The 8,576-nt window shown below is 40.6% G+C and overlaps 1 long non-coding RNA gene across 1 annotated transcript; it reads left to right on the forward strand.

Moving 5' to 3' along the window:
* The first annotated feature begins 311 nt into the window (after positions 1-311).
* On the forward strand, positions 312-7,307 carry LOC144099420 (uncharacterized). The gene is made up of 5 exons (XR_013307400.1): positions 312-413; positions 543-723; positions 3,010-3,125; positions 3,368-3,523; positions 7,250-7,307. It is a non-coding gene; the product is annotated as an uncharacterized LOC144099420 (long non-coding RNA).
* The last annotated feature ends 1,269 nt before the right edge of the window (positions 7,308-8,576 follow it).

Raw genomic sequence — 8,576 nt, forward strand, 5'->3', positions numbered from 1 at the left:
TTCATAAAAGGCCTATTCTGGCAAAAGGCATTTAGCAAAATTATCTTCCTCTGAATGCTTCTAAGGATAACTTTAGTTCATTCAGGAAAATATATATTGACAATATCTCTTAAAGGCATGATTGTCCATATTAGCTCTTGTTACCTCACAGTATTTAGTTTTGTGCCTCCAGCATCACTGACTTGCATCATATGATAAATAGAGTAGAAAAAGCTCGCTGTTAGTTTAAACCACAACTCATGATGGGGCTGTGCACTTTTTGTTGTGTTACATGAAATATACTTATGTATGAAACAATTTCTTTCAGCTGCACATCACATGATTCAAATTCCACCAGAAGAAAGGCAGCAACACAACATTGCTCACAACTGTTGCTTTCCCAGCACATAACATGCCATAACAGCACATAGCAGGTAAGATGTGAACAAAAACAGTGCATGTATATGTTCCACACATGCATTTTGTGTACTACCAACACTATGATATGATTAACTATGTCATGTAAGAGAGAGCACACAAATCATTTTTTGTATATATTGCAGCATGGTTATTTCAAGTTTTAAACTGGCCATTGAAACGACCCATTGTATCACCGCTGGTTACCCGGTGGCACTGGGGATCGAACTCCGCACCTCCTGCTTGCGAGGCAGATGCTCGGACCACTAGGCCACTCCTGCGGTCCCCCCACTGATGTTGCTTACACCAGGTGCTGTTAAAGCCCCGGTATGTATGTTAAATGCATTTTAGAAAGCCATTCACTTCCAAAGTACCATTTCATCTTTATAGCAAAACCACAGTTCACCTAGCTAGACAAACCTGCTGCATACAAGCCAGCAGAAGGGTTGCACGTACATGCTTCGTTAGGAAAACATAAAAATCAAGCAGAGCCTGCCCTTCATGGTGCATTATACCCTGATTTTGAGCAATGATCAAGATAGGCAGATGGTCATTTCATTGAACACTTGCATGATACATTCGTAGAATCGAAAAGACAAGTACTATTGCAAAATCTTCAAACAGTGTTTATTCTCAGAGAAAACATATCATGAAAAAAGTTTTGGATTAGTTATGGTGAAAGGCTTAATTTTGGAATAAGGACAGCGTTTAGACTAGTTGGGTTACCATGTTTAGATAGTGGATGTGCTCAAAAAGACGCTGGAAGTAAGCGCACTGTGTGGAAATCTCTTTCTGTATACTTGTCTTTTTGAGCGCTTTCACGATCTAAACTTAATTTTGCAAGAGAGCAAGGAAAACTAATATTTAAATTCTGATAATTAAGGATAAATGATCATGTTTCATTGTGTTGCTTAAAGTGTACATTGTATCGCTATTGCTGTATTGCAGCACTTCTGTCGTGGCCTTGCATTGCAGCCTCTTGACTTTTGTTTATTTAATAGGCAGTCCTTTTTTTCATTCGATTGCAACACTTTAGGAGTTACTACAGAGTTGCGTGGTAGCGAACTCTCAGATTAACGGTTTGCATTATTACGCCAGCATAACTTGCTAAGAGTTTCACTGCAGTCTTGTTACTAGAACAGCCTGTTGAAAGTATTCAGCCTGGTGGTCATTGAGGGTTACTGTTCACATATCAAAATGCCGGATCAGCTGTATACTCTTTACAGCTACCAGAACTATGGTACATTTCATGACATGCTGGCTGAAGAGTGCTGGAGCACCAGACTGGGGATTTGGATGAAACAATTTTCAAATGTGTGCTCGGTATCGCGCTGTTTTGTTCCAGTTGTGGAGAGGTTTTCTTTTCATATTTGTTCTGTCAAACATTTAAATTTTAGGCAATATGTTGTTGCCTTTATCTTGTGTTCTCTTTGTTGTTGAGGTTTAGTATTTTTGGCACAAGCACTCCACTCTATTACTTTTCAGTATAATTTAAAATTTGTAGGGCACGTTATGAAGAATAAAACTTCTACTTGAATAATCTGCATGTGTTTATGTTCTCATTGTTGATATAAAAACTTAGTTGAGATAGCTTGTATTTTAGCTCTGGCTAGAATTTTTAGGAGAGCCTCAGTAACATAATCACATGACCAACACAAACTCGGTATTATTGTTTGTGCAATGAAAAACAGTTTTAGAATAGTTATTAACAGCTGTCAGTGTAGGACTGGCCTAAAATGTTTTGTGCTCTATGTAGCTCTTCTTTGAGGCAGGATTAATTCATCTGCACCTGCAGCCTGATACCGCCAAGATACCAATTCTTGGGTGAACTTATGATTTTTTTTCACTGAGCGAACTTGCATCATCTTGAAGCATGGAACTTGAGCTGATTCTTAACAGCTCTAGTGTAGCGAATTTCATTATCCTCATTGCTTAGTTTACATTCACCTCAGGACAATGGCCTTTTCCAGTTTAATTATCTGTGTCTTGCACCAGCTACATGCCACACTATCAGAAATCACCTAATCTTATCTAGTGAGCTTATAATCAGCTATCTCCTGCTGTATTTTCCTTAGGGTGAAATTCATTTTGTTGCGATACAATGCACAAGCTGTTTCCTGGTGTGGTGCTCAGCTTATCTGGAATGAAACGCTTGGGAAATTGGTCTCTGATTTCACCTTGAGTAGACGAAATTAACTTGTGCTAAGGCACTCTTTGGCCACAGATGCCCTTGTGCCATTAAAATCCATCAAATTCATTCTGTTGCCCTAAGATACCATTGGCGATTCATTCTCTGCATTGTATGCCCTGGCCAGATCCATTTTCTTCTTTTAATTTCTGCCAGAATATTAACAACTTCCTTGTTCATCCCTGTTATGGTTTCACTTGGTCAGTTGTTCTATTAATAATTATAATCACTTTATTGAAAACATTTTGGGCTAAATGGCATCAAGTTTGCCACTCTGCACAATGATATATATGTTTGGTCTTGTATGTCTTTACTTGTGTGGTAATGTTTATTTTGTGCTCACTGTCTAAACAACCTTATTTGCCTATGATATCCTAAGCCCTTCTATACCTATTTTCCTTCCCCCTGGCTCTTTCTCTTTTCAGTCATTCCTCCTCTTTCCTATACACCGGCCATTGGTCACAAGGCTGCTGTGGGAACGACAGTCAGCACTGGGCCCTTTTTGTTCATGGAACCTGCACTGCTACTATTAGCACTAATAGTACGTTATCAGTATTTTTGTGATACTGCATTTATTGTTATTTATGAAGTAGTTGGCTAAGGCAGTGGTAGCAGTGTTGGATATTGCAATATATTATGCATATATCTCACTTGCAATATATCAGTGTGTTCACTATTACACTACCCTCTATTTCTTTCAGTTCAGTTATTTGGCTATAGATATATTGTGCTGCTTTCCTAGTTTAGTCAACTCAAACTAAAACTTTGGTCTTTGTGTCACAGGTAGAATCTACAATGATTGCTGCGCTGTGTCTTGTAAGCAGGAGGCAGTGTTCAATGGAGCCATGAACTTTCCTTGGAATTGAAAAGCCTTTGCCGTATTATGCGCTGAACCACGAGTGTGAAGAGGAAAATGTCATGCCTTGGATTTCTGCAGAGGTGAGCCATTGCGGTGAATCCACCAGCGTGAAAGACAGGGATGAGAAAGGAGACAAGACAGGTGCTGACTCGCGACTAAAGTTTATTGGCGTGAACAGGGAATATATAAAAAGCCAAGCAATACCATAAACCATGTAGTTACAGATAAGCATACAGGACAACATGAGTCAAAAATCGCCCTCAACATTTCCCTGATCGAGGTAGTCCAACTCATTGTGTGTTAACACGATAGACAAAACACACATTCTTCACGGAGTCATAAGATGTGTCTAGCCTCGATAATCTCCCATTTACTCTCTCTGAATTTACTGCCAAAATGCGTGTTGCCAAAAGGAAAGGGTAGCAGACTTCACATCCCGTGCAGTGTACAGCAGAGTTACCCCAACCACCTAGCCAATCCCCTACCCTCTTGTGTTCCTGTAGTCTTACATTCATACACCTTCCAGTTGCACCTACGTAAACCAGACTACAAGATAATATTTGATACCACATTCATTTTACAAGGTACATATACATTTCACTCTACATGTGTACTTTTCTCGAGCCACATTCACAGAATTATTCATAAAATTTTACATGCTTTAGACAACGTATTAGGGGCCGAGAAAGCCACTTTTACATCATACCTTCTGGCCACATTTTTCAAATTGTGCGACAATTTATGTACATACGGTAACACAACTGGTCTTTTGGCATCTCACTGGCTGGCCCCAGCCTGATTGTGCCGGTCACCGCAAAACTGTCTCAGCTTCTTTAACAATTTATATGCTCTTGCAGTAACAAGGTTTGGAAATCCTGCGTTCGTTAACCTTAAAATCTGCTCTTGGAAACTAGTCATGCTGTGAAAGCATAATTTCATCAATTCTGAGCCCGCGCTAGAAAGTGCAATGCTATCTTTCACTGGCTTGGAATGGTGGACATGTAGCCAGGTAGCAGCTTAACACTTGCCAGCACACATGAAGTGTGCTGAACATCAAGGTAAGGTCCAGAAACCACAGCTCTTTTTCTTGGGTCATTTGCTCCAAGGTAAACCTGAGATAAAGGCCTTGCTCCTTAAACAACTTGAGAAGATGTACAGGTCCCGAACTATCACAACCTTTATAAAAGACCAGAAAATCATCGACATAGAAAAAGATTTTTCCCCCAGCCCATGCACATTCTGGATAATTCTATCCACCCTACTCAAGAAAATATTGCTTAGCACAAGGCCAACCTTTGAACCACTACATATTCGAGACTTTAGAACACATACCGCACTGCGCTACTCTACAAACATGCTCTTCAAATAAATGCTATTCAATAACATGCTCTTCAGATAAATTTCAGAAAAGGATTCAGGCAAAATTATCTCTGGTTATTTGCAAAAGCATCCATCTACTTCGCATCTTGAAGATCCATTTCTTGTACTCAATTCGCAGTGTGGTTGAGTATCTTAAGAATGACAATCCAGCGGATTGTCTTGTGATTAGTGTCGATGTAGAACTATTTTATTCTATCTCGTATGAAAATCTTGTGAAAAGCTTATGAATGTGTATATCGGAGCACAACGATGAGCTCGTGTTTAGGAACGGGTGTGTAACATAAGTCTTTTTTGGCACTTGCCTCCTTTTATTTGAAGTGAAGAGCATGTTTATGGAGTATGGCAGTGCGGCATATGTTCAAAAGTCTACTAAATGTATCGATTCGAAGGTTGCCCCTGTGCTAAGCAATATTCTCTTAAGCAGGGTGGAAGGAATGATTGCCAAGAAATTGCATGGGCTGGGGGAAATCTTTCGCTACGTCTATGATTTTCTGGTCTTTTACAAAGGTTGTGATAGGTTGGGACCTGTACATATTGTGAACTTGTTTAAGGAGCAAGGCCTTTGTCTTAAGTTTACCTTGGAGAAAATGCCCCAACAAAAAGAGCTGCGGTTTCTGAACCTTACCTTGATGTTCTGCACACGCCATGTGTGCTAGCGATATTCACCCAGGAGTGTTAAGCAGCTACTTGACTGTTGGTCGAAGGATTCTAAGCTAGTGAAAGATAGCATTGCGTCGTCAAGTCTAGGCTCGGTATTGGTGAAGCCATGCTTTTACAGCGTGACAACTGGTTTCCAAAAGAAGATTTTAAGGCTAATGAAAGCATGATTTCCCAACCATGCTATTGCAGAAAAGTGCGATAAATTGTTAAAGCTGAGCATATAAGATTGGGCAATTTGGTCTGACATGCTAAAGATAAGAATGGCGCAGCATCAAGTAACGAGGACAACAGGAGAGCACACCCACGCACAAGTGCCATCTTTGGAGCGGATGCAGAATCTAAGAGCGTGTACTTGACATTCAGCGTTGGCAGCCAAGGATCGGGCTCGTTCAATCTTTAGCGTTCAAATCCGTGTTTCCTCGTTTCCTTGACTGTCAACGCTGAATGTCAAGCACGCGCTCTTGGATTTTGTATCTGCTCCAGGGTTGGCACTTGTGTGTGGGTGTGCTGTCCTGCTTTCCTCGTTACTTGATGCTGTGCCATTCTTCCCTTTAGCATGTTAAAAGCTGAAACCCCTTCGCAGGGACTGGCATGATCAGGCTGGGGCCAGCCAGTGAGATGCAAAAAGACTGACTGTGTTACTGTACATACATAAATTGTTGCAAAATTTGAAAACTGTGGCCAGAAGGTATGACGTAAAAATGGTGTGTTCGGCCCCTAATAAGTTGTCTACAATCTGTAAAATTGTTAATAACTTTGTGAATTTCGTTAGGGAAAAGCACATGTGTCGAGTGAAACGTGGCAACATATATGTGCCTTGCAACCATTGCATGCATTGCATACCATTATCATGTGGTTGGGTTTATGTTGGTGAAACTGGAATGTGTATCAATGTAAGACTACAGGAGCATGAGAGGTATTTGGATATTGGTAGGGGTTGTAACTTATCTGCATATTACAAGGGATGTGAAGGCTGCTAGCCATTCCTTTCGGCAACACGCATTTTGGCACTACGTTCACAGCAGATTAACCAGAAAATTATCGAGGCTAGACACATCTTATGACTCGGTGACGAATGTGTGAGTGTGCATTAACCCGATAGCATTAACATGCAGCGGGTTGGACTGTCTAGATGAGAGGAATGTTAAGGGCAAACTTTTACTTATGTTGTGATGTAGCTTATGTGTAATTGTGTAGTTTGTGGCGTGTGGCTTTTCTGTATACTCTCTGTTCACTTCAATAAACTTCAGTTGCGAGTCAGTGCCTGTTTTGTTTCTTTTCTCGTCCCTGTCTCGTGCTGATAGATTCAAGTACTTGTAGAGTAGATTCACTGAATTGTGTACTTGCAGAGGCTTGTGAGAAAACGAGAGGAATTTTCTTCCCTTTATGCGGAATGGAAGGTTGAAATTTTTTTGCTTAAATGTTTGCAGCATTAAATTCTATTCGGAAAGGTAAAACCCACTTTATTGTACATTTTGTGTGCAATGGTGCCGGTGGCTGCATGCAACTGAAAACATTCGTCCAGGTTATCTAGCTAGCGTCCTTCTTCCTTGTGCCACATTTTCTGAAATATTTTGTCAGATTTATTTCAATCAGAATTTCTAAGAACATATTGGTGATCACATAATTTGGTGATCACATATGACATAATTCAAAGCGTGATCATTGGTATTTTTTAGTCTGGGGCAGTACAATGAGAAGTACATAGTATATAGTAAAATTAAATATGACCAGTCTAACATAAACAAAACTACTTTTTTTTAAAGGAAAATTTTGCTACTGAAGTGCTGGAGTGACATGGCATTATGAAGACGTGGACAGTGTGATGTATTCATGATGGCACGAGAACTTGCGTACAGTGCTTCAGGTAACTGGTGAGTACCTTGGTGCTGTGCTTCTTCTAATGTAGCCAAATTATGTTTTTAATCTAAGAGTGTATCTGAAAACTTATGCAAAAATTGAGTAGTATTTAGATATTCTTGCACCAGATACCACTGTGAGAATTAGTTATTAATGATGTGTCTCACATGTACCCTTGTCTGCTGAATATAGTAAGCATGGCTTTCGAGCTGAGTGCCTCCGACGTATGAAAAAAAAATGGCCACTGGGCTGCTCCACGACGCGTGGAGCAGCCCAGTGTAGCACATTCAGGCTTCATGGAGTGGAGAATGAAGGCAGTAAATAATTTAAGAGTAGAAAACACAGCACAAACCACAGGACCAGGAAAGTGACAGAACACACCGACCCTGATGACACTCTTTGCATGAAGGGTGTTATAAAGTTGCCTGTCATGTAGTGCAAGATGGAGGTCGCACAGGACGGGTGTTAAATATGAGTTGATGCAGACACCTGTCATTACGTAGTACTCGCTGTAGAACTCGAGCAAGAAGCAAAGGTAACAGCTGAGCATGGCCACTCTTGTGCTTTCCTCCGCAAGCAATCTGGAATTGCACTTAGAAATCTTTTATGCTTTCTCTTGACATATACATCATTGCTGCATGTGGCGAGGAAAAGTACATACCCTTGATGTCAAGTGACAGTGAACTCACAGGGCTGGTAGCAGCTCACTGAGGTGTTGTGATATATCTACAGGGCACCTCATGAGAACAAAGAGCCCTTGAAGGAATTCTCTCAAAGTTTGTTGCCACATGGACCTCTTCGTAATCAATGACTCTAAAAGGCAAGCCTTCCTTTAGTGTCACAAAAAAAAGGCCTAGGACATGGGTCTTTTTGCTTCTCCATTAGTGCCAAAATGTTTGCTAGCGAGATCTTTTGCAGATATATAATTATTTTACAAAATGTCAAGAAGGAGACAAGCTGCACCAAGCAGTACCAGTAAAAAACTTATCACAGCTGTTCAAAAAGCACAAAGACTCATGCCTTCATCCTTCTTTTGCATCAGACACATGAGGACACTTCGTCTTTCTGGGTCATCATTTTGAAAAGGTTCACATGGCAACGGCCTTTGGTTAAATTTCTGCCAAGAGCCCTTTTTTGAAACTTGAGCATCCGTTCCTTGTGAGGCACACTGCAGAGATATTGGAATGCCTTAGTGAGCTGCTTCCGGTACGTGTGACTGCATTTTCACTGACA

Source organism: Amblyomma americanum, chromosome 1 (genome assembly GCF_052857255.1).
Source record: "Amblyomma americanum isolate KBUSLIRL-KWMA chromosome 1, ASM5285725v1, whole genome shotgun sequence".
In the NCBI taxonomy this organism is placed as follows: Eukaryota; Metazoa; Arthropoda; class Arachnida; order Ixodida; family Ixodidae; genus Amblyomma; species Amblyomma americanum.